The 18989-nt window shown below is 46.0% G+C and overlaps 1 protein-coding gene across 4 annotated transcripts in view; it reads left to right on the top strand.

Annotated features, from left to right (window-relative positions):
- KCNMB2 (potassium calcium-activated channel subfamily M regulatory beta subunit 2) overlaps positions 1-18989 on the top strand; it is a 313774-nt gene that overhangs the window by 90946 nt on the left and 203839 nt on the right. The window contains exon 1 of one of the 4 annotated variants that reach the window (XM_083739927.1): positions 15658-16083. The exons of the other annotated variants lie outside the window; for them this stretch is intronic. The gene's annotated coding sequence lies outside the window, so the exon portion shown is untranslated. Of the gene's footprint in view, positions 1-15657; positions 16084-18989 lie in introns of those variants that run through there. 4 annotated transcript variants of the gene reach the window in all.

Here is an 18989-nt window from a genome sequence, read left to right on the forward strand (position 1 = left end):
TCCCCACCCACCCACCCCAAAGTCAGAAACAAATTGGAATTGGCTAACACGATTTAATCCAATTTCTACTATAAACAATGCAGATGTGTTTTATCCCTGGTACTACTGCAGTCAGAAAAGGCAATGCCAGGAATGTGTACAGCTATATGAGTAAACCTTGCGCCAGAGAATCGAAGCTCAAACGGGGAATTCCATCCAGCCATTAGTTGATAGATAATGTCAAGCTGGTCAATGGCATTTCTGGACCTTGGGGGCATTGAGAGGTTTCAGAACTGTTGGCAGTTCAGATAGGATAACCTATGATTGGAGGATGGGAGCACTAGAAGAAGGGTGGTAGATCTGACCAAGTGTTCATCTCTAGACCCATAATTAAAGTGGCATCCAGCTAATGTGTTTCATAAGCTCAAGGATTTCAACTTGTGCAATGGCACTTTCCCTCCCTGTCCTTTCCCTGGGCATGTCTTGCACCCTCCCCAAATATTCTCCAGAATTTTTGGGAAAGCCTCAGAACAGATTTAGTGGAGGCACAGGGGAAAAAGAAGGAGAAGTTCGATTGTGCAAGCAAAAATCTTTGCACACGTGGAATGTGCCACTTAGTGCTACACTGGATACAACTCTCTATTTTTCAGATTGGCTAGTCTGATGCCTTCAGGAAACCTAGAAGCAGGGCAATACGGTAAAACAAGAAGAAGAAGAAACCACCCACATTACACACTGCAGCTTCCAGCAGCTGGTACTCAGGCCAGTGGTGGTCTTTGGCAATCTTTTGCAAGGTCAAAATTCGTAGAGTTGGAAGTCCAGCCTCCTGCAATGCAGGAATCTCAGCGGAAGCATCCATGACAGATGGCTATCCAACCTCTGCTTAAAACCCCCCCAATGGATCTTGTTATGTACTGAAGTTCTCACCCTGGGCCAGCAGGGGGATACTGTAGATAGTTTTCACTCAGGTCCACATATGCAAATAAGGGGTTGAAAGTGACGTTCAGTGATTGGATAGTTACAGAAAATGGTTACTGTTGCATTCTAGTGGAGCTCTATATAAGCAGGCTGGCTGAACCCTTCAGTTCCGTTCTGTTCTGGCTTGTGAATAAACAAGAGCTGTTTGAAGAATCGCTGTGTCGTCTGATATGTTCACCCACAACTTAACAGATCTTCTCAGTTATGGAATCTCGGCTAAAACATCCATGACAGATGGCCATCCAACCTCTGCTTTAAAACCTCCAATAGTTCTTCTCAATTATGGATCTTCTCAATTTGGCACCCCGTCAACTGGGTGCTTTGTATGGTGGAACTGCTGGCACTGCCCTAAATCTGGCACTGCTCAGGCTCATGCAGTCACTGAACCTGCTGATTCCTTTTAAGTAGAATGACTATTAACCATGGAGAGACCTGTCTTTTGTGAGTTTGTCTAATCCCTTTTTTAAATCCCATGTAAACTAGTGCCCGTATCTTGAGGCTCTGGGTTCTGTGAATTAATTAGGCACTCTGTAAAGTACATTTGTCTTGTCCTGAAGCTGCTGTCTATCAGTTCCATCCACTGTACTGCCAATCAATTAAGTTCTGCTTTTGCAGAACTTTCACTTGCTTCATGCATCCTGGCTGCAATGGCAGAACTTTTGTGTAGGATAGAACTGGCCTTAAACTTTTCAAAAGGGTGTGAGAACTGACAATTTTTCAAAACTGAGTTTTAGTTCAATAATTGGAATTGGACGCTCACCTTTCAGAATCAAATGTGTGACGTTTGCCTTTTATGGGTGGCTAACTGAATACCTGAATGCAGAATGTTCACTACATTATATTGCGTCCTCTCAAATATTCATTGATTCTGCATGTTGTAAGAATATAAGAGCCCTGCTGGATCAGATTAAAGCCCTACCTTGTCCACCATTCTGGTCTCATGATGGACAACCACGTAGCTATGGGAAGCCCATAAGCAGGTGTAATGGTTCTAGGGGTTGCTCATGCGTAAGTTGCCGCCGGTCCTGGCTAGGTTGCCTGGTTAAACCCTTTCTGTCTGGGCAGCCCTTCACTTCGTGGCTGTTTCAGTCGCTGGCAGAATCCATCAGTGGGCGTTTCTTGAACTTCTTCCAGCAAAGAAGTTCTTTGACGCCAAGTCTCCGCCTACTCTCCCTGTGCGGAAGTCTTCTGCGCAGGGTGGGTGTGGGCAGCGGATGACCTGTGCTCTCCCCGCTGGTCTCCGGCGAGGAGTCCTGGAGCCTCCTCTCCGATTCCCCCATCTGCCCCCCTTTACCCCTGGTGTTACGCTGATTTCCTTCCCCAGCCGATGAGCTGCCTCTCTCCCTGCTGGGCCCTTCTCCAGCATCGCTTGGGAGCCTTGCCTCCACCTCTAGCTCCGATGGCAGTTCCCTGACAGCAGGGCATGAGCCCAATAGATCTTTATTGTTCAATGCTGTCAAATATTGATTGCTGCATATTGGAAACTGCAAGGCCATTTACTGGCCAAGGGAGCTGGCGTACAGCTTCCAGGTCATGTGGCCAGCATGACTAAGCCGCTTCTGGCGAACCAGAGCAGCGCACAGAAACGCCGTTTACCTTCCCACCGAAGCTGTACCTATTTATCTACTTGCACTTTGTGCTTTCGAACTGCTAGGTTGGCAGGAGCAGGGACTGAGCAACGGGAGCTCACCCCGTCGCGGGGATTCGAACCGCGACCTTCTGATTGGCAAGTCCTAGGCTCTGTGGTTTATACCAACAGTGCCACCCGTGTCTAATACCGACATCTAATACCCAGGTTAGACCACTGCAATTTGTTATATGTAGGTCTGCCTTTGGAGACTGTTCGGAAACTTCAATTAGTTCAGAGAATAGAGCTGTTAAATTACTGATAACGACTAAGCAGTCAGAACACCCCTCAGGGTTTCAAAATACTTTCCTATTTCAGGCACTACACAAAGCACCATGTTTAACTATTATAGCCCTATGAGGTTTGGGACCTGGGTATTTAAAGGGTAACATTATTATTATTATTATTATTATTATTATTATTATTATTATTATTATTATTATTATCCTTGCCGTGGGATCACATTCATCTAGTGCTTTACCAACTGCAGTGGCACCCGGTGGAATACAGGTTCAGGTTTAAGGTGCTGGTTTTGACCTTTAAAGCCCTATGCGGCCTAGGACCCAGGTACCTCTCCTGTTATGCCCTGCGGAGGACCTTAAGGTCCACAAATGACAACACTTTGGCGGTCCCAAGTTGCAAGGTGGTTAGATTGGTCTCAACTAGGGCCAGGGTCTTTTCAGTACTGGCCCCGACTTGGTGGAACGCTCTGTCACAAGAGACTAGGGCCCTGCGGGACTTGACATCTTTCTGCAGGGCCTGCAAGACGGAGCTGTTCCTCCTGGCCTTTGGTTTGGACTCAGTCTGACCCTTATGTTTTCCTCCCCTTATGGTTTTGATCTATGGACTACTTTAAAATGAGGCTGCATTTTAAATTGCATTTTAACCTGTATTTTAAATTGGTTTTTTCCCCCTATTATGTTTTTACTGTAATTTTACTGGTGTTAGCCGCCCTGAGCCTGGCTCTGGCCGGGGAGGGTGGGGTATAAATAAAATGTATTATTTATTTATTTGTTTGTTTGTTTATTTATTTATTTACCAACCATCTGTCTGGGTTTCCCCAGACACTCTGGGCGGCTTACAACATATCTAAGAACATAATCATCAGTCCTTAAAAACCTCCCTAAACAGGGCTGCCTGCACAGTCATTAAGAGCTTATTTGAAGGTCTTCCCAGTGGGGTGTTCAGAGGTGTTAGCGAGTGTCAGCCATGTCGTCTTCCAGAGGTGTTAGCAAGCATCTGTTGTGGCCAAATTCTCCTTTGTGGTGGCTCCCCAAATTTTAATTTGCCCAGGCTCTTCCTGCTGTGCTTGTTTTATAGATTTTCATTGAAGGGGTCTTGATATTGTTATTTATTTGTTGAAATCATTTTGAAGGATAAGGTGTGGTAGACATTCTTCAGATAGATAAATATTGTCTGCTACATATCAGTCTGAGTGCCAGTTGATGCCAGCTGTCAGAATACTGTCAGGTGGTGATGATGATAATGATGATAATAATGATGATAATAATGATGAAGATGAGAAGAAGAAGAAGAAGAAGAAGAAGAAGAAGAAGAAGAAGAAGAAGAAGAAGAAGAAGAAGAAGAAGAAGAAGAAGTTTGTTTATTTATACCCCACCCATCTGGCTAGGTTTCCCCAGCCACTCTGGGCGGCTTCCAACAAAAGATTAAAAGTATATTAAAACATCAGTCATTAAAAACTTCCCTAAACTTCCCTAAATGGTGACTTCTGTTGCAAAACTTTGGCTGTCAATGAAGAAATATCACTCCGTATCTCCCAGACCATTTTGCACATCCAAAGAACGGTCGCCACCATCGTCCTTATGGAAGAATTTTAGGGAGAATTTTTGGGGAGTAGATTAATTTCTGCTCTAATCTAGGTATTCATTCTCTCTTTGCCCTAGTTTGCAATTAGAAAAAGATTCTCTAGTCCAGCACAGTTGATGCTGTCTGAAACAAGCTGTTTCTTCATCTGTTGCAGAATGTAGTTCGTGGCACCAATCTAATTAAATCAAACACTTTAATTCATTTGCTGGATGAAGTAAATAATATTTGCATAATATGTGCTGTGTGTTGTTGTTGTTTTCACTGTCAGTGAAGTTTTTGCTTTTCCTGGTGTCCTCACATTTTTTATATTATTCAGCTTTGCATATCTCAAGGCTGGTAGGGGAGGAGCTCAGGGCTCCAGCCAGCTAGCCAGGCATTCCAAAATACTTCATTCCATCCCCCCCTCCCAGTTTTAAGATACTCCATTCCATTCTACCTTCCATTTTTTTCTCATCTCAAGACTCAGTCAACATTCTGCAACCTCTGAGCATGTTGCTCATCCCTTATTTGGTTGTTTCTGGGGACTGTTCCCTGGTCAATTTTTTCTTAAGCTTTTTTGCATAGTTACGCAACTTTCCAACGCTGGAAATCACTTCTTTTTGGGTATAGGTGGTCCCATTTTGTTTATATAAAGACCCACACGCAGGCCCTCCAAGTGTACCTGTTTTCCATGGACAGTCCTGGATTTACAGAAGCCGTCCTGGTTTCTGATTTGATCCCAGAATGTCCCGCTTTTCCTTAGGATTTTCAATGGAGAAATGTAGGCGGGTGTGTGATCCCTGAGCCAAGGAGATAAGATACAACCTTTAGAAGACATCTGAAGGCTGCCCTCTATAGGGAAGTTTTAAAATGTTTAATGTTCAAGTTTTTATATACAGTCATACCTCGTGTTGTGTTAGGTTCATGTTGCATCTTTTTGGCTTGTGAAAGTAGCAAACCTGGAAGTGTGTATTTCTGGGTTTTGCCATGTGTGTGTGCGCAGAAGCGTTTTGCATGCTTCACGCATGAGCAGAAGCATTATGCGTGCTTCGCACATGCACAGAAGCACTCCATCACGCCGCTCATGTGCGCAGAAGCGGCGCTCTAGTTATGCACTTTTCGGGGTGCAAACGACACCCCGGAACAGATCGAGTCCATAACTAGAGGTACCACTGTATGTTGGAAGCCACCCAGAGTGCCTGGGGCAACCTAGTCAGATGGGTGGGGTATAAATAATAGAACTATTGTTATTGTTATTACTGTTATGGAATAGGGTATCCCTATTATCATCAAAATAATAATAATGTTGGGGGTTATGTGTGACTTTGCTATTACATACCAGAGAAATTGTTCCGTGGATATCCAAGCAAGTAAAGAAGCAGATAGGAAGAGGCAAGGATGGTCCAGAAATCCTCCTTACCTGAATCTGGAGTTCTGAAAAGTGATGGACAGGTTGGCCTATTTAGAATCCGCATCCGTTTCACACACACTCAGGCACAGGTTCACCCCCATCCTGTTAGGTTAGTTTAGGTCGCTTGCCAGATGCGACATGCCTTCGCCCGACATGCTTTAATGTCTCATTTCATCCTGTAGTCTCAGGTTCATCAAAAAGAGCAGAATCAAAGATTCCACATCCGAGTTGAAAAGTCCCCGGGTGGTTTCCTGTCTGCCTTAGTGTTTCTGCCAGCTGCTGGGATGCATTATAGCCTTCCCCTTCTACTTATGTCACCTGCCATCATTATGCCAAACAGGTGTCTGAAACCTTCCAGCTTTCCCCCCTGTAAACATGATCTGTCTTCTTCCGTCACTTGGCCAAGCTTTATTTATACAGAGTCTGGTGTATTCGGCAAACTCTTCTCAAAGCATCTGCTCCTTCTTACATTTCTACCGGTCTGTGGGAATGAAGAAATGCAATAGAAACTGGGTGTTGGCATAAGAAATCTCCTTACACAGACAGTATTATTTTAATAGTCCACTCACAGCGGTCTTTTTCCATGCGGTTTTGTAGGTGCTTTGCAGAGGCAAGGTAATCATGGTGAACGTTGGAGAATGGTCCAACTTGCATAGGTCTGTCCTCACTTACCCAAGGCTCATATGTATTGATTTCTCCTGCCTGCACTCAGTCCTTTGGCTAATCTGAGAGAGCTTTAATTTGTTAAATTTTAATAGATATAGGGGCGCGGGTGGCGCTGTGGTCTAAAGAACAGAGCCTAGGGCTTACCGATCAGAAGGTCGGCAGTTCGAATCCCCATGACGGGGGGAGCTCCCATTGTTCGGTCCCTGCTCCTGCCAACCTAGCAGTTCGAAACCACGTCAAAGTACAAGTAGATAAATAGGTACCAGTCCAGCGGGAAGGTAAACGGTGTTTCCATGTGCTGCTCTGGTTCGCCAGAAGTGGCTTAGTCATGCTGGCCACATGACCCGGAAGCTGTACGTCGGCTCCCTTGGCCAATAAAGCAAGATGAGCGCTGCAACCCCAGAGTCATCCGCGACTGGTCCTAACGGACAGGGGTTTACCTTTAATAGATATAGGAAGAAAGCATCAATCTAGTTGAAGCTAAGGCAAGGCTCCTGAAGCCAAAAAATGGTGTGTCCCCCCCAAACATTAGAGAGAGGCCTCTAGACACCTTGTTAATTGGGTAGAAAGCTACAGTGGTACCTCGGGTTAAGAACTTAATTCGTTCTGGAGGTCCGTTCTTAACCTGCAACTGTTCTTAACCTGAAGCACCACTTTAGCTAATGGAGCCTCCCACTGCCGCCGCACGATTTCTGTTCTCATCCTGAAGCAAAGTTCTTAACCCAAGGTACTATTTCTGGGTCAGTGGAGTCTGTAACCTGAAGCGTCTGTAACCTGAGGTATTACTGTATATGTATTGAAATATAACTAAGTAAGGACCTGTCAGATTAGCCAAAGGACTGAGTCTTGCCTCAGCTTCAACTGGATTGATGCTCTCTCTTTTTCTTTTTATACCCTTCTGCCTTTAAAATAAGTAACAGGTGGAACAGGTAAGGCATTTGGAGGAAGTGAAGGAATTCAGGGAGCTTGCACCCTGACTGTAAGCGAACCAGCATAATGAACAAGAACAAGGAATGCAAAATCGCTTTATGACTCACCCTAATTATAATGAGAATTTGATAGATGCATACATAACTGGGGAGTGTAACTATCTGTTACAAATACAGCAGCTAATTACATATGGAAGTACACTGTATAATTAATGTTGCAGGTTTTGTGTGCAGTAACCTCTTTCTTTCCTACAGGGAGAAGGGGTTCCCCCTCCCACTAGGATCTGCCTAATTTGCTATGAAGTTGCATGTCTATAGGGCAGCCATGCTTTAACACCCCTACCCCTTCTGCCACCCAGGCAAAATGGGAAAGGTCATATAGCTCATTGGCAGGGCATTGCTGTGGAAGTTATGGGTTTGATGCCTGGTTTCTCCAGCTATGGCTAGGAAAGGATCCCTGTCTCAAATTCCAGAGAACAGCTGCTGGTCAATGTTGACAATACTGGTTTTTGAGGACCACCTCTATTTCCTCCGGGGTGATTAGGACTGTCCATGAATTCTTGTTCCTTGGCAATTAAGCGTGGTCAGTCCTGCTAGGAATTTTCTGATATCCTGTTTGGAATGTTGACAATACTGAGATAGATGGGTCAGTGGTTTGGCTGTGGTTCTCTGACCCACAAACACCAAAATGAAAAGCCAGGCAGCCTAATTTGCTGACTTGTTTGATGCCTTGGTTTATTGGGGGGCTGGAGAGGGAGAAGTCTTGGGGCCCTACCACACTGCCCTCTGGAACAGGGGCTGGTCTGCAATTTTATGAAGTCACAGCAGAAACATCAAGGCAGCGTCTGGAGAGGCGTGTACAGTGAAGAAGTCCACCGTCCAACCCTGCTCTGCCTAATTCCTTGCTTTCTCACCACTTTTGGCACACTATAATTTGAAATAATTACAAGCTTTTAGCTTTGTAGATACTCCCATTAGAACACATTCATATCTTACCCTTTTGTCTCCCCCCCCCCATCCCTCCTCCAATCTTTTACTTTGTCATTTTTTAAATAAATAAAAAAGATAGGGAAATTTCAACAGGTACTTTTTATTATTATTTAAGGGAAGGAGAGAGCCGTGTATAACCTTGGCATATTAACCATGATGATGATGATTCCCCGGCATCTTGAGTTGAATGCGTTTTTGCTGGAAGTGGACTATTATTTACATTAAGGGGTATTATCCTTCAGTTATTGTGTAGAAACTGCTTTCGAGACAGGCAAAGAGTATTATTATTCGTGGCTGCGCGTGTCACATAGCTGATCGCTTGTCCTCTAAGAAATTGAGTGAAAACTATCCAATTGTCTTCGGGTAGATTGCGGACTCCTACGCTCACTATGTTAACAATAATATTCTCTCGCTGCTGTTACCCAGCTCCAACTGGAGTGCAATTGCAGGATGAGCAATGTATTACCAAAGAGGTGCACATTGACATTTCAGCTAAGGATAGAATAATAGACCCCTAGAATAGACAAGGGCCATAGCTCAGTGACAGAGTGTCCTAACTTGCATCCAGAAGGTCCCACGTTCAACCCCCTGCATCTCTAGGTGGGTGTAATGGTTATAGGGGTTGCTCGTGCGTAAGTTGCCGCCACTCCTGGCTAGGTTACCTGGTTGATCCCTTTCTGTCTGGACAGCCCTTCACTTCGTGGCTGTTTCAGTCGCTGGCAGAATCCGTCAGTGGGCGTTTCTTGAACTTCTTCCAGCAAAAAAGTTCTTTGACGCCAAGTCTCCTCCTACTTTCCCTGCGCGGAAGTCTTCTGCGCAGGGAGGGTGTGGGCAGCGGAGCACCCGTGCTCTCTCCACTGGTCTCCGGTGAAGAGTCCTGGAGCCTCCTCTCCGATTCCCCCATCTGCCCCCCTTCTCCACTGGTGTTACGCTGATTTCCTTCCCCAGCAGATGGGCTGCCTCTGCCTGCTGGGACCCTCTCCAGCATCCCTCTGGAGCCTTCCCTCCGCCTCTGGCTCCGATGGCAGTTCCCTGACAGTGGGTGTGGAAGAGAATCCTGTCTGAAGTTCTGGAGAGCCACCAGTGGTCAGTGTCAACAATACTGAGCTAGATGAACCAGTGGCATGTCATAAAATAAGGCAGTTTGGTATGTTCCTAGAATCATAGAGTTGGAAGGAGCTTGGTAGGCCATGTAGTCCACCACAATGCACGAGATACAGAGCTAGAGCATCTTCAAGAGATGCCTGTCCAGTGCCCTCTTGAGGACCTCAGCCAAACACCTAGCTCCACTGTTGAAGTTCTTCTTGTACCATTAAGGAACTTCTCCCAATAGTCACTAGAGACTTCACTTGATGTGCAAATGTCAGTTAAGAGAATAGATTTTTGTTGGGACCATGACAGCAGCAGCAGGAGTTCAAGTTCCTACTGTCCCAAGATTGATCAGGCTTCTAACCCAACCTGGGCCAACCCAGGGACCAGCTGCCCCACCCTGGATTTAGCACTAGATCAGTTTGGGGGCAGGGCTAATGTTTTGTTTGTGTAGGGTTCTTTTTGGGGGGGTGGGTGATTCTAAGTAAATATTTGGTCAGGAGAGGAGCAGAGGAAGGAGGTGTTGAGTGCATGGAGTTGAATCCTGTGGACTGCTGCTTCACAAGCTGCTACCACCTCCCATGGAGAAACCGCTTGTGAAGGAACACCCTGCATGACACAGGACTGAATAATCTGTTGCATGGAATATTCGACCCTGTGGTGTGCTGATTCATGAGGCAGGCAAGAAAGAGGACCAGGCATCATGCAGGAAAAAGAGGCCAGGTGAGAAGAAGGAGCAGCCAGCTGGGAAAGTCACTTAGAAAGGCAACTTCCACCACTCACCTTCTCCCAGGAAGATGCTGCTGGTCAGGTAGGTCCTTCCTATTCTCCTAGGTGGACTTCTCACCCAGCAACATCTACCTCTCCACTGATTGATTGATTGATTGATTGATCGATCGATCGATTGCATTTACACCCCACCTTTTCTCCAAGCACCTCAAGGTGGTCTACGTGGTTTCCCCACTCTTCATTTGATCCCCACAACAACTCTGTGAAGTGGGTTAGGCTGCGAGGCAGTGACAGGCCCAAGGTCATGCAGTGGCAGCATGAGGATTCGAACCCTTGTCTCCCAGGTCCACACCTGACACTCTAACCACTAAACTCTGGCTCTCTTGCCTGACTTTCCTGCCTTGGACAGCTGTGCCACCTGAGTTGACCTGTGGCAATCCAGAGTTGTTTCAGCAAGACCAGGTGACATCCAGACCATACGTCACCCTGAATTGGCACACACACACACACACACACACACACACACACACAGAATGCTTTCACACTGTTGATGTCAGCAGTTTTGGCCACAAGTGCATTGAGGATTAGCATTAGCAGTCATCATCTGCTTCTCTCTGGGTGCATTCACTGTATGTTTATTTGTATTATTATTACACTTCTTAGTCACATTATACCAAAAAAAGAACCCCACCAATTGTTTCGTGAGGGGCCAGCTTCCAACATTTTGCCACCTGAGACAAGATGGTGCTTCCCCACTCCTTCCCACAGTTGACTCTTACCTCAATGCTCCTGTCAGTACCATGTCCCCTACCTCAGCTAAGAGCAGCAGGTTAGCTTGGGGGCACCTAGAAGAGCCAGGTCTGTCCCCCAACCCCTTGCTGCTCCTCTGTTGCCTGAGGTAGTTGACTCACTCTACCTCAGGGAAAAAATCTGCCTGGATTAGACCAGTTCAATATTGCCTCCACAGTATCTTATATCTTGTTCAGTATTGCCTCGACAACCTCCCAAGAGGGAGTGATTCCCTGCCCCATCTGGAGATGTTGGGGCTCAAACCTGAGACCTTCTGTGTGCAAAGAAGCTGCTCTACTGCTGACCTGTGGCCCTTCCCTATAGCTGTGGTAGCGCTGTACCATCTGAGAGCATATGCAGTTGAGAGCCAGACAAAACAAAACTCCCTCTATAGAACTCTCTCTCCAGAGAAACCCTCCAGGGTAACTCTCTTTCAACATTTTTAAAGCAGTATTTTTAAAAAAAACCTCTAGAGGCCTTTTCAGCTTGTTTTTCTTTTCGAGTTTTATCTCTCTTCTGCATGCTAATGCTTTTTATTTAAATGTCAGCTTTGTTTTATAATTCGATTTTAATGTTTCCCTATTGCAATTTTGCAAGTCAGCTTGAGGGCCCAGCTTGGGTTGAAAGGTGGGAATGCGAAGGAGAGGAAAATAAAAATGATACGATACCTTGGGTAGCGTGCACACACGCCCACACACACACAGTTTCCATCTCATCTCTTCCATGCTGAATGCTTTCTCCACTTGCACTATGTCACAATACCTTCCTTCTCTTTATTTCAGCCCTCTGTAGTTGCTGAAAGCGCTGGACTAGCAGCAGGGCACCTGCCATCTCTTTTCAACCTTAGAAGCAGGTACATTGTGGATTCACAGCCGTGCCAGCTTCCCAACACATTCATACTAGTCCGCCCACGCAATATTGTGCCTGACATCTGCCACCACTGATGCTCTGGTGCCAGCAGACTGCTCACTTCTGCGTGTTTGGCCATCAGGAACCAGACGGGACCCAACCCATTGTTTTCCAAGGGTCACAATGAACATCAAAGACAGAAGCTGTGCGAGGAGGGGAGAGGGGAGGGAGGAAGAGAGAGAGAGGCCTGTTTGTGTTCCTGCTAGTGTCCTGAGCTAGAGGTGAAACTGCATGCCAAAAAACCAAAGGTCCGTGCCAAAACAAAACAAAAAAGTTTGCGTTGCTTTTCTTTCAAGCATGAACTTGATCATCATTCCTTCTAGGCCCAATGTACAGGAGTAAGTGCATGCAAAGCAGGTTTTCTGCCACCTTCCCCTGTATGCAAGGTCCTAAATTGCATGCAGAATCCTGAGCATATCCAGGTAGGACTGGGAGAGGCACCTGACTGAAACCCAGGGGAGCCACAGACTTACTATGTTCCAGTAACATCTAAGGCAGGGATGGGGAACTTCTGGCCTTCCAGATGTTGTACTAGAATTCACATTCTCCCTCATCACCAGATATGCTGGCTGTGTCCCTCCAGCCCATTGACATCTGGAGAGCCACAGGTTCCCCATCCCTGATCTAAGAGCTGATGAGAGAGCATCACCACCACCCCCAGTTCCTTCATTGATTGCCTCTGGCTTGTTGGCTCCCCTCTCCCCAAACCTTGAAACATGACACATGGAGATGTGTGGGTGTATGGCCCTTGTGGACAAGCTGTAGCTTAGTGGCAGAGTACAGGTTTTGCATGGAAAACATCTCCTGATCTTGCCTTGGCATTTCTAGTTTTTAAAATCCACGTAGCACAGGTGTGGGAGACCTTTGGTGCTCTGGATTTTGCTGGACTGCAGATCCCATCATCCTTGCCCATTGGCTATGCTTGCCGGGGCCGATAGGAGTTAAGCTACATTTGGAGGTCCAATGGTTCCCCATACCTGATATGGCAGGAAAGACTCTTCTGGCCTCACACCCAGGAGATCTGCTGGAACTCAGAGCAAACAATAGAGATAGATGGAGCAATGATCTGAATCTCAATAGGACACCTTCATCTGTTTATGCTAATATTTCAAATAAATAAAATGTAGATAGAAAGACCATTTCAGCCATATGATGCCACAACTGTAAAGGTAAAGGGACCCCTGACCATTAGGTCCAGTCGCGGACGACTCTTGGGTTGTGGCGCTCATCTCGCTTTATTGGCCGAGGGAGCCGGCGTACAGCTTCCGGGTCATGTGGCCAGCATGACTAAGCCACTTCTGGCGAACCAGAGCAGCGCACGGAAATGCCGTTTACCTTCCCACTGGAGCAGTACCTATTTACCTACTTGCACTTTGACGTGCTTTCAAACTGCTAGGTGGGCAGGAGCTGGGACCGAGCAATGGGAGCTCACCCCGTTGTGGGGATTCGAACCGCTGACCTTCTGATCGGCAAACCCTAGGCTCTGTGGTTTAACCCACAGTGCCACCCGCGTCCCTTGCCACAACTGTAGAACAGAGTTATCTCAACATTATTCCCCAACTTTGACAGATGCTGTTCAACCAGTACAGTCTAATCACAAGAACGTAGGAAGCTGTCTTATACTGAGGTCAAACCATTGGTTCATCTAGTCTTTCCTTGTCTAATCTGACTGGCAGAAGCTCTCCATAATTTCAGAATGATGCTATTTCCTACTGGGAGATACCGAGGATTGAACCTGAAACCTTCTACATGAAAAGCAGATGTTACCACTGACCTACAAAGTGGAACTGTGCAGACTCTGTTGTACCACCTCTGTGGCAAGTAGGCCTATGTCAGAGGGTGACTGAACATTGCTGGCCCATTCTGCAGTTTAAAAATGGCTGCTAGCCAGGAAGTTCAAATCATGCTATTGTCCTAGGCTTGTGCATTCTGCAAGGACTGAGAGAGTTTTTAATCCTGAGGGTGGTAATAGTACCAATGGACCAGCAACAACATGTTGCAGTCTGAGGTGCTCATGTTCAGGGTTCCAACCAGTCAACCATGCCTGCTTCCAGAATGTTCCATTTCTTCCGCAACACATAAACACATAGTTTTCCCCTTTTCCTCAAGCAACGAGTCAGCATTCCGTGCCCACTGAGCATGCTCAGTCATTCTTCCCCCAAGCCTGCTAACAACCTCCTCCTTTGGCTACAAATAGATTTGGTACCTAGATAATTGAGTCTGGTATTAAAATGTAAGATGATGAGTGCTGGTGTGGCTACATCCCTTTCCAGGGAAAAGAAGGTTAGAGGCTGGCTGATGATCCATTATTATTATTATTATTATTATTATTATTATTATTATTATTACGACACCCATCTGGCTGGGTTTCCCTAGCCAGTCTGGACAGCTTTCAACACATATAAACACACAATAAAATGTCAAACATTAAAAACTTCCCAATTCAGAGCTGCCTTCAGATGCCTTCAGCTGTGTAGTTCTTTATGTTCTTGACGTCTGATGAGAAGGCCCTCTGCTTGGTTCCCTGTAACTTCACTTCTCGCAGTGAGGGAACTGCCAGCAGACCCTCGGGGCAGGCCTCGGTGTCCTTAAAGGTTCATGAATCTCCCTTTATGGGGGCTGATTCTTAAAAGATGGTTTCAAGAGCTTCTCCAGAACGTTCCAAAAAGAGAGGTGGGGAGAACCATCAGAAGTTTGAGGAAGTACACATACCTTTCCCAAGTCTGCCAGACTGAAAGGAAAGGCTGATGATGTCTGGGAAGAGGAACAAAGGGAGAAGCTGCTGCCTGAGATAGCAGGACACAGAACGAAGCAGACATAGAGCAAAGCAGAAGGGAAGAGAGTGATGAGCTGACAGCTGGAAGGCATCTCAGGGGGTTGGTTTTGAGCAGCTCCCTGGGAGGCTGATGTGAGGCAGTGGATTTGGGGCTTGCAGGAGGACTTAAGCTGCTTGGTCCCACCTGGGCTCTGCTTGTCTCTTTGTAAATAAATTACAAAACACCATGATCTCCTCCCCAGTGATCTCTCCTCCAAAGGAAAGCAACATTCTGGGGAACTTTGCACAGTTCAGGAATGTTTTCTTTTTAAAAAAATGTCCTCTTGATTATCTGTCAGAATTTTAATACTGTACACACTTCTCATAATACGTACGTTCGCCAAATATGCACATGTAACGTAATATGCACATACGCATTTTGCAAGCAATTCCCCCAAATACAGTGTATTTGATATGTTATTTTTACTCAGATGTGTATTTTTATGCTTATTTTCCCCCCCCCCCCAATATATGCATCACTGTGCACATTATTTTGTTGCAGTATTATTCGGAGAAGTACAGATTTCAAGGAGAAAGTACACATTGCTTCGAGAAGTGTGAATCAGCTCGTTTCTCCATAAAATGCAAACGAAACGGAATTTCTCTTCCATCCCTAGTTAACAATACACAGTAAGGTTGTTTGGGGAAGATCCCTTGTCTCGTTTGCCCTGTATAGCTCCCCGTTTTTCCCTTCGAAAGAATTCCGTTTTGTTTGTTTTAAAGTTTTCCCAAATACCTTTCAGGCAGAAAAAATAAGCCTGCCTCATGTTAGTACCAGAATCGTGGGAGAAAAGGAGCGCAAGCTTCAGGAGGGGTGCTGTTAGAATTATCCTTGCATTTTTATGCAAGGACCCTGTTATAGCACCGAACAGAGATTGCATGCCTATCCCAAGTTAAAAGAAATCTTACCTCAGGCATACTGCTTTTGTTTTTAATTTCCTTGACGCGTTAGGTTTCGTCCTTTGGAAGGGAGGGGACCCCACAACACAAAGCAGCTCGCGCCACGAAATCCCCCAGCCCAAGCGTCTGGTGTCTGTGCCTGTCAAACCCCCGTTGCCCTTCCAAACTATTTCAGACATTTTGAGCAAGGGAGTATTCAGGGAGCGTGAGTTAGCAAGGGGGGGGGGGTGACATTAATGGTCCGAAAAGGCTTTAAACGTCAGGAGGTAAGGATGACGGCGCTCGACAACTGGTGGCAGGTCAGAGGATTCCTCCAGATTCTGCTTTATTAACAATTAGGGTGGTGGTTCTCCGCCTCCTCTCCCCCCTCCCACGCTTCTCTAGCCCCCCCCCCCAAACAACAACAACAACAACTCCGGTGCGTTTGGGCTTTTCCGAGGAAGAGAAGATGTGACAAGTCTGAGAGGTAGGATTTCCGCTTGGGAAACAAAGGCGTCTCTGGCTGCTCCCGAGGGCTGTATTGTTTCATTTCGGCTGCTTCTGGGAGGGGGGGGAAGGTTCTAAGTGGATTGGGCATGACGGATGCGGAGCCGGGAGAAAAGAAGGTTTGGGGTGCAGAAGGGGTGTGGAGGGTTCGCTTCTCATCATAGGAATGGAGGAGGAGGGGGGGAAACCTGCCGGTATTATGAACTGAGTGTGTTTCGGTGAATGGCAGCTGTATTGTCTCGAGAGCGCAACGCTGGTCGTGGAAGTGAAGAGAGCATCCTTGTTTTGCTTCCCAAGTTGTACATTCCACATTGTATCTCCCGGAGAGTTGTTTTTTCTCTGTCTCCCCCTTTTCATTAGAAAGGAATGCACAGAGGTCACAAAGGCAGCACCCCGGTCTCTTCTCGGTCATTCCGGCTGGGTTGGGACAGGAGTTGAGGGTGGAGGGAGCAGGCAGAGGCTATGGGAGGAGAAGGTGGGGCAGGAAACGAGTGGAGGGGGGCGAGAGCCTTGAAAGCGGAGGGGGCGAGGGCTCTGTGCTCTTAGCATGCACACCGAGTCCTCCCATCACCACCACCGTGCCGAGAGAGAGAGGGGGGGGATGGGGAGTCTGTTTCTTTGAGTCAAGAGCCATCGAGCATAAACCCCGTTGGAAAGAAGAAGGAACCGGGCAGTTCATCATTTTGTATAATGGCAGGCAGGTTTGCACAAGTCTGTGGTCACTGTTCCGGCTGGACAAGAATATTGTGTTCATGCTGAAAGGGGGCCACCTATATTTCACTCGTTCACTCTCAGGGTTCTTTAGGGACAGGGTCAAACAGGGTTTAGCCACAGATCCTGCTTTCAATAACAGTGTTCTGCCACGCAGTCTTTCAAAACACTAAGACCGCCTCTGACCATCTGCAGAAAGCTTTCCTTCCACTAAAAGAAGAAGAAGGGAGTGGCCATCAATGGCTCTTAATACCCAGTGCCAATCCCGAGGGATGTGATCACTCCTAATAGGTCTGGAAAAGAGGACTGCTTCCTATGTTTTAATGAAGACTTCATCCAGTCAAGACTTTTTGTCTTGGTGATCGTGGGCCAGAGTGTCACTGAAGGAACATAGAATTGTTGGATCATCTAGTCCAACTCCCTACAATGCAGGAATCTCAACTAGATCATACATGACAAATGCTCATTCAACCACCACGTAAAAACCTCCAAGGAAGGAAAGTCCATCACCTTCCAAAGGAGACGGTTCCACTGTTGAACAGCTCTTACTGTCAGAAAGTTCTTCCTGAAGTTTAGTCGGAATCTCATTTCTCATAACTTGAAGCCATTGGTTCAAGTCCTACTCTCCAGAGTTGGAGAAACCAAGCTTGCTCCAACGTCCATGTGCCAGCCCTTTAGAAAGTCTTCTCAGTCTCCTCTTTTCCAGGGTAAGTTTACCCAGCTTCCTCAACCATTCCTCATAAGGCTTGGTTTCCAAGACCCTTGGTCATTTTGGTTGCCCTCCTTTGCACATGTTCCAGCTTGTCAATATCCTTCTTAAAATATGGTGCCCAGAACTGGTCACAGTACTCCAGGTGTGGTCTGACCAATGCAGAATAGAGTGGTACTATTACTACCCTTGATCTGGACACTATACTTCTGTTGATGCAGCCTAGAATAGCATTAGCTTTTTTTTACTGCTGCATCACACTGTTGACTCATGTTACACTTATTGTCTACTAAGGCTGCTAGATCTTTTTCACATGTACCCCATCTTATATTTGCCGCAGGTTCTTCCTACTGTAGAACCTTACATTTGTCCCCATTGAAATTCATTTTGTTAGTTTGAGCCCAGTTCTCCAATCTGTTAAAATCATTTTGAATCCTGATTCTGTCTTCTGTGGCATGAGCTTGGAGTCATCTGCAAATCTGATGAGCAACTCCACAATTCCTTCATCCAAGTCATTTATAAAGATGTTGAACAACAGTGGGCCCACAGACAGACCCCACTTTACTTTTCCCCCAGGATGATGAGGAATGGTTGGTGAACCCTCTTGAGTTTAGTCAGTCAACAAGCTACAAATCCACCTAAAAGTTACCTTGTCCAGCCCACAGTTTACCAGATTCTCTGCAAGAATATCATGTTGGACTTGGCCAAAACCTTTACTGAAATCACTATGTCCATAGCATTTCCCTGTTCCACCAAACTTGTATACCAAAAAAGGAAGGAGATTCGTCTGGCATTACTAGTTTTAGAGAAACCCATGCTGGGTCTTAGTAATCACAGCATCTTTTTCTAAGTGATCACAGACCAATCATTTAATGAGCTCCCCCTCTTCATCCCTGTTGCAGAGAATGAACCACACATTTTCGTAAGATAGATGGGAAAGTGTTTACTTACATTTCAATGCAGACAGCAGATACATTAAAGTAGTGTGCAGAAAAACACTTCTAAGTTACAGTAAAGTAAAAGTTGGTAGTCATGGCTAACATGGCTGAAAGCAAGGGCTTTAGCCATGCATATTTGGTCAGTTTGCAGGCATGGTGGGAAGGGAGAATCTCCGCACAGGCAAAAGGAAGTATAAAGGATTGTCTCCTTTGTTACAGGGTTCCCACCCAAAGCAAGTGACCACACACAGAGTACTCTGTGAGAAGTTCAAGAACTAGCCCTGTGCTTGTCTAGCAAAGCATGCACTTGTGATTTAGGCTGCAAACCCCACAAAGATTAGGATCAAACTTTTAGGGGAGGCAAAGCATATGCCTTTACTGTCCATAGACAGGTGAGATTTGGCAAATCAAAAAAAGGAAAGAAAAATAACCAAAAGGAGCAGCAGAAGTTTAAATTCTGTATGCTTTATTCTTTTTTCTTCCCACCATTGCAAGCTCGGCTGTGTGATGATGATGATAATTTAAAAC

This window comes from Podarcis gaigeae, assembly GCF_964106915.1.
Source record: "Podarcis gaigeae genome assembly, chromosome: 5".
In the NCBI taxonomy this organism is placed as follows: Eukaryota; Metazoa; Chordata; class Lepidosauria; order Squamata; family Lacertidae; genus Podarcis; species Podarcis gaigeae.